We start from the raw sequence: 7,172 nt of genomic DNA, 5'->3' as shown, positions 1-7,172 counted from the left end.
GGTTATGAGCCACCATGTGATTGCTGGGATTTGAACTCTGGACCTTCGGAAGAGCAGTCGGGTGCTCTTACCCACTGAGCCATCTCACCAGCCCTAGCTGTGTTTCTTTAGGAAATGTTTCAGCATCAGATTTATAAGAGACATTGATTTGAAATTTGCACAAAGTTTGGTCAGAATGAGTGTCATTTTAGAGTAGAGAAATTTTCACCCCTAAATACTGGTGACAATCATGGGAATTAGCATTCGACACTTTTTCACATAAATGATAATCATCGTAATATAAAGGCAGAAAAGTTTTTGTTTCTGTCAAGAAAGGTGTTACTTTGATGAAAGACATTTTGTGAAGAAAAGAAAACACTTGGATCAATACTTTCAGGAACTGATTTATCAGTAGCATGACCCTGGGATGCAGGTGGCCCATATTTTACAAACATGTCATGCACTTCTTGCCACCTTCTCATCTTGGAGGCACAGGTCTGTCACATGGAGAGATAAATAACAGCAATGGCGGGAAGTGGAATAAACTGTTAGAAAAGGTGGAAGTGTTCCTGCACCACCCAGGAAGAAGAGTCATTTGTCCCAAGTCTACCAGGGATCTCTAGGTCACATGAAGTAAGAGGTTCCCTGGATGCCTTGTCTGGGAGGCCATGCAGCTGAGGGCTTGGAGTGGCAGCAGTCTCTACTGCAGACACAAGCCTTGTTCTCTGGGGAGTGGAAAGGAGCAGAGGGCACATTTCAGTGCTACCTTCTCCAGTTGCTGGGGGGGGGATGGGGAGAGAAGGGGAGCCTCCTCTTGGGGCCTTTCCCGATGGATGGAGAAGACTTCATAAAGCTCAGTTTCTCTCAGAGATCTCCAACCTGTGTCTTGCCCTCAACTATCGTTGAGGCGGGGAGCCAGCTCTAGTGGGCCATTAGATGATGCAGCCTCTGGGCTACTGGGCAGATGGAATTGCTGCCATGGGGGCTCCACTTCATTTCCTTCCTCGGGAAAGACTTTGACTCAATGTTGATTTTATCTCAAGTGTTTCATTTTGAACCCTATAAAATGATGAAATATTAACTATATTTCTCCACCATAGCCATTCATCTGAGTCCAGCCAAGGTTGACACACACATCTACTTCAATCTCTGTCTCTCTATTGCTCCCTCCCCTTCACACACACACACACACACACACACACACACACACACACACACACACACACACATTTTTATAAAACTTCTTACATGGGCAGACATCCTGATTCTCCCTGAGTAAACGCCTTACCAAGTGCATTCTCCTACATAGCTACAAGGTCATTATCATGCCCACGAAATTTAGTATTGATCCAAACATTTTCTTTTCACCACCAAACATCTTTCATATATATTCTAATAAAACCCAAGATCTGGACTAAAACCCTACATTGCAGGTGAATGCCATAACTCTTTAGTCTCTTTTCATCTAGAGAGATCTCCTCTATATTTTTATCCTTCATGATTTTAGTCTTCAAAAGTCAAATCTTAAGCCAGTGAGACCTGTGCACTTACCAGGAAGCCAACTATGTGCCAAGAGTGTTTTATTTCTCATACAACTTTAAAGGTATATCTTGAGATTCCCTGTGCAACTGTCTCTCTCACTTCATATGTGAACCTCAAAGGAAGAGTTTCAAACCCAGTCCTTCCCTCATCACCGACTAGAAGGTAGAGAGAAAGTCTGCTTATGTGGATGATGTCATTGGAATCTTCTGGATGATTTACTGATGTCCAGTGTTCAGTAGGAATAGAAGAGGATCCGTACCAGCTCTGTCCAAACTGCTGACAATCGGCAAAAGGAGACTCAGATGAGGGTCTACACAGTCCAACCTCAAGCTTCGCCGGGGTAGCTTGTCCTCTGTGGCACTGCAGTAAGGAGATTAAGTGATCAACTATCTCATCTTAGAAAGCTATTAAGCTCCTCATGTTCTGAGAGCCCAAATATTCAGTTTCTTTGGCAGGCTTAGGTCTGTAAAGCCCTGCGACTAGCAAGGGGACACGCTCAGAGCCTGGTCTCATGGCCTGGCTCCAGTGTGTGCTAGTCACGGCCTTACAAATGTCTGGATACCGAGGTTGAAGGCAGGGAAACTGACATCAGCAAGCAGTGTGAACCACGCCATGGGGCAGCTGAACACTTCCTCCATCAATGAGATGGAGAGCTATGAGACACCAGAGTAGAGGGCAGTCAGACAACAAGGAACATCACAGTTACATCACAATGGAGTTCAATGAAAATTCACATTTTCTCACATACTTCCAAAAATCGGGACAAACACACTTCCCTTCCACTATATATCAAGAACTCCAGCCCAGGAGACAAACACAAACATCAGTCAGATCCAAACCATGGCAGGAGGCTTTATGAAGCACACAGAGGCGCCTTGCATGTTGTCCATGAGGAAAACCCCACGCTTCTCTTCTTCTGTCCTTCAGGTCCCAGACTCAGTACCAAACTGCTCAGGATGCTGAAAGAAAGGCTTTTCTCTTCTGGCCAGGTATCTCACCAGTACCTTGTTAAGACATTTTGTCTGTCCAGGACCATGGAGCTCTTTACTGGCTGTCACAACAGTCACTGAGCTGTCATGCTTACCTGCAAACCAAAGTGCTACCAGGAGCACGGGCATTTCACAGGGTGGAGGGCAACACTCAAACCTTTCCAGGAAAGTCAAATTCTGTTCCACACCGTCCTTGCCTCTTTCTCCCACCCTACCCCTTTGCTTCATGGGAGCATGAGATCTCTGTTGTGTTTGGTCCAGGATGCTGGCTAGTAGACACAGCAGCTGACTGCAAAGGCATGGCTTCTGCAGTGGAGCCTCTTAAGTTCCCGGCAGACATTTCTCTGGGAATGATAAAGATGGTGGATAAGATAGACCTTTACCACCTTTGGGAAGGATGATTAAGGAAAGAGTAGTCTATCTTCCTGGATCCATGTATGTAAGAGAGGCAGGCACAGAGATGTGGGCAGACAGAGGTGCCCTGGAGTAGCATCTTAGGGACATATGAGACCCCAGGAACCTTGGGTACTGTACAGTGGCCAATAAAGCAAGGGTTCCCTCTCTGTGATCAGACCTTGGTTGCCACATTGTATATGTACTTATCCTAGCACTGCTGCACGGCTCCCTTCACCTCTACTGTGGGCACACATCACATAGTGGCAGTTCTAGCTCATCACACTCAGGGCACATGGAAGTCACTGCTGAAGAGCCAAGAGATGCCCAGTGCCTGGCTGGGCATGGCCATTGGCACATCAAGTCTCATCTACATAGGTGATGGAGCCAGGCTTTGTCCACAAAGGGCAACTGTGGCAATTTGAAATAATGTGTTTCCTTGGAATAAATTCTTATGGAATACATTGTTCTCTAGATGGATTTTGCTATGCTTTGAAGAGCGTGCCCTTGATGTTTGTGATTGAGCTGTCATTTGTTTTTGAGATGTGGGTGTGATGATGTATATATATCCTTCAGTCCTGCCTTCTTGGTCCATGTAGGGTCCCAGCTGATCATACATTTTCAGAACTGTGGGTCCCATCTCACCACGTTATTGGGGAGGACTGCATAGTCATCATTTTCTTCCTTAAGGTGAGCCCACTGCACCTGCCTTCCAGATGGTTTTATCCATCACTGCTTAATCATGCTCATTAAAATGAAGCAATGATTCAATTATTTTTTCCCCTAAGAGATTCATTAGAAAGAGAAAAAAATTAAATTTACTGAGGAAAGGAGGAAATGATTGAATAAAAAATAAGTCAAGTAATTGAATTGCAGGTCTGGGACTGATTTGATTCTGACACATGGAGCTAGTAATGAGATGACAGAGCCCTCTGCCTCTACACAGTGCCTGCTAATCCAGGCAGATCCTAATTGTCTGGTTCCCATCGTGGTGTGCAGTCTGGTTTTCACAGTGTGACCTAGGACCAATGGGCATCATCGGAAATCTGCAACACACCACCATACAGGATGTTAGCATTGGTTCTACTCCTCAGAAAAAGCTCTTGTCCATTTTGTCTGTTATGCAAAGAGTGGGAAATATAAGATTGGGAAAGTCACACAATAAGGACATTTCTGTGTGAGGCTCAGACTCCTGTGCTCTTGCTTTTAAATATATGTTACCTCTACCTGCTCATGACATCCTCCCCTAGGAAGATGGTCACAGTGGGCTGGAAATGGACCTTACAAGTGACTGTAGCTCACTGGTTCTCAACCTCAGGTTTGTGACACCTTTGGCAAACCTCTATCTCCAAAATTTACATTACTATTCATAACAGTAGCAAAATTACAGTTATGAAGTAGCAACAAAATATAATTGTAAGATTGGGGGTCAACACAACATGAGGAACTGTATTAAAGGGTAGCAGCATTAGGAATGGAGAGAACCACTATTACAGCTAATCAAGACCTTGAATGTGTGTCCTCATTGGCATTTCAGTAAATTCCAGCCAATACATGGGTGAATCATTAGTAAATGTTCTTAAATTACCAAACTGTTTAATAAAAATCCAGTCCTCATCACTTGCCCTTTTCTTAGATCAATGTACAGAATATCATCCCAGGTTTTACATAAATAATGCACAGGTAAGCACTCTGTAGTCCAGCAAGAAAACCTTTGCATGTCACATGAATTATACAACTGCAGCTCAGTGGTACCTTTGTGAAATAAAAACATATACCTAGCTGGGCGTGGTGGTGCACGACTTTAATCCCAGCACTCGGGAGGCAGAGGCAGAGGTAGAGGCAGGCGGATTTCTGAGTTCGAGGTCAGCCTGGTCTACAAAGTGATTTCCAGTACCGCCAGAGCTATACAGAGAAACCCTGTCTCGAAAAAAAAAAAAAACCAAAAAACAAAACAAAACAAAACAAACAAACAAACAAAAAAAACCAACAACCAAAAACATATACCTGAGGAGCCAATTTGAAGTTTCCTCTTATATTATGGGACTGAGCAGTTTTTCTATAAGAAAATTAAGCTGCCACTTTAATTCTAGTCAACACAGGTAAGACCCAAGTCTTTAAGTTACATTTAACAAGCATGAAAACCTAATTAAATCAAGCATCCATTGTTGTGTCAACTTTGTCTCCAAACTGTGACCACTGATCCTTTTCTTTAAATCGTAAGTAGATGTCCATGCAGGGAAGCGAGAGGTATGTATTACTGAGGAGAGTAACAAGTAAAAAATTTTTAAGACCTATTATGGGTTTTAAATTTTCTTACACAAGTGTATTAAAATTCAACACCATAATTCTTGCCCTTTTGTAAAAAGCTCACTCAATTTTACCAAAGATAACCACATACAATAAGCAGTTTCAGTTCAATCTATCAGAAGGGTCGTTTCTTCAGGTCATTCCCACAAGTATCTTCTGATTGAGCCCAGCTTGGAGAAATGAATATAGACCAAGCTTTCCATGCTAACTACCAATGGCAGGTTCCTGTATTTAAAATCGACGGTTACAGTATTCCTACATAAGCCCCATCCCCACCCAGCAACCCCAGGTGCTACAGTTCCATGGCTTGCCAGTGTGAAGTGTGAGTGTCTGTGTGGTCAAGGCCTAGCTCTGCTTCAGTAGCTTTGCTTCTACTGTGCTTGTATGTCCTAAGTTTCAAACCGTCCATTTTAGCTTTTTAGATTTCTTTGTCTTATTTATAAAATGAAAGAAACAACTCTTTACCACTCTGCATCTTCAATGGCTTTGGAGAATATATAATCTCTTCTGTTAAGATTCATAATGCCATCCTTGAGATGAAATTTCCATTTATTTTTACTTCAGTGTATCTTATTATATTGGCACACAACAATATTTTCTGTATCAAAGAGTTCCTGCCCTTCCTCATCGCTTACATCATCTTCACTCTTGAGGGGCTCTTCTCCCACTTGCTCATCATCAGCTCCATCTTTCTCTTTCTAGTCCTCCTCCTCCTCATCATAGTCTTCTTCATCTCCATCTTCCTCAGATGTATCCCCCGTTCTGTCACCTTATAGCACCAATGGAGCTTGCAGTTGGGCAGGCTGGGCCTGCGGCTGCTGCTCTCCAGCTGCTAGGCATCTGTGCTTGTGCTGGTGTGGGTGCTGCTGTGGTTGTAGGAATGACCTGAGTCTTATTTCCTATAAATAAGATTTGCTGTGGCTGGGTGATGACACCTGTCTGTGGTGACATCCCTCCAGGAAGTGGGGCTAGGACCTGCTGGATAACAGATGCTTGTACTCCACCAGGTTGCATTTCTGGTATAACTTGTAGGAAAACTGACGGCTGAGGCTGAAAGAGACACTGGACACCACTGGCTGCCCTGACCACCTGAAGCCGCTGGCCTGAATTTGTTAGTATTTGTTGAATAGGAATCACGCCTGCAGGGAGTGCCAAGGTAGCAGCTGTAGCAGCAGCACTTGGAATACTTGATGCATTCATATGTTGTATGAACTTAGAATCAGGAACAGTAACTGGTGGTGCTGTAGTTTGCTGTGATGCAGGAAAAAGAACCTGTTGGGTCTGTGCTTGTACCGTTTGCTGAGGTTGCACTTGCTGCTGCTGCTGGTAGTGGTAATGCTGCTGCTGCTGCTGCTGGTGGTGGTGGTAATGCTGCTGCTGCTGGTGATGGTGGTAATGCTGCTGCTGCTGGTGATGGTGGTAATGCTGCTGCTGCTGGTGATGGTGGTAATGCTGCTGCTGCTGCTGCTGCTGCTGCTGCTGGTGGTGGTGGTAATGCTGCTGCTGCTGCTGCTGCTGCTGGTGGTGGTGATGGTGGTAATGCTGCTGCTGCTGCTGCTGCTACTGGTGGTGGTAATGCTGCTGCTGCTGCTGCTGCTGCTGCTGCTGCTGGTAGTGGTAGTGGTGGTAGTGATGCTGCTGCTGAACTTGCAACAAAAGCTGCTGTTTTTCTGAATAAAATCCATCTACTGCCCTAGACTGCATTATTTTATTCTCCCACAAAGATTTTAGTTCCATCAGGATCTCTTCATCCACTCCATCATCCAGAAAAATGTCTCATGCATCATTAGTAACATCTTCAATCACAGATCCATACAATTTAGGCACTGTGTTGTGTTTGCTGAGATCAGCATTTCCACAAACAACACAAACAAGAGGGAATGAGATATAAGGAAAAAGAAAAAAAAAAACCACAAAAAGGAGACTCAGAGGATGACCCAAGTCACATGCAAGAGTGGA

General features: G+C 44.2%; 1 pseudogene; it reads right to left on the bottom strand.

The window, feature by feature from the left end:
• Nucleotides 1-5,674: 5,674 nt before the first annotated feature.
• On the bottom strand, nt 5,675-6,965 carry LOC110330938 (annotated as a pseudogene).
• Nucleotides 6,966-7,172: the final 207 nt, after the last annotated feature.

Source organism: Mus pahari, chromosome 13, assembly GCF_900095145.1.
Source record: "Mus pahari chromosome 13, PAHARI_EIJ_v1.1, whole genome shotgun sequence".
NCBI classification, from domain to species: domain Eukaryota; kingdom Metazoa; phylum Chordata; class Mammalia; order Rodentia; family Muridae; genus Mus; species Mus pahari.
The sequence above is the reverse complement of the archived record's forward strand: the minus strand, read 5'-3'. Positions and strand labels throughout refer to the sequence as shown.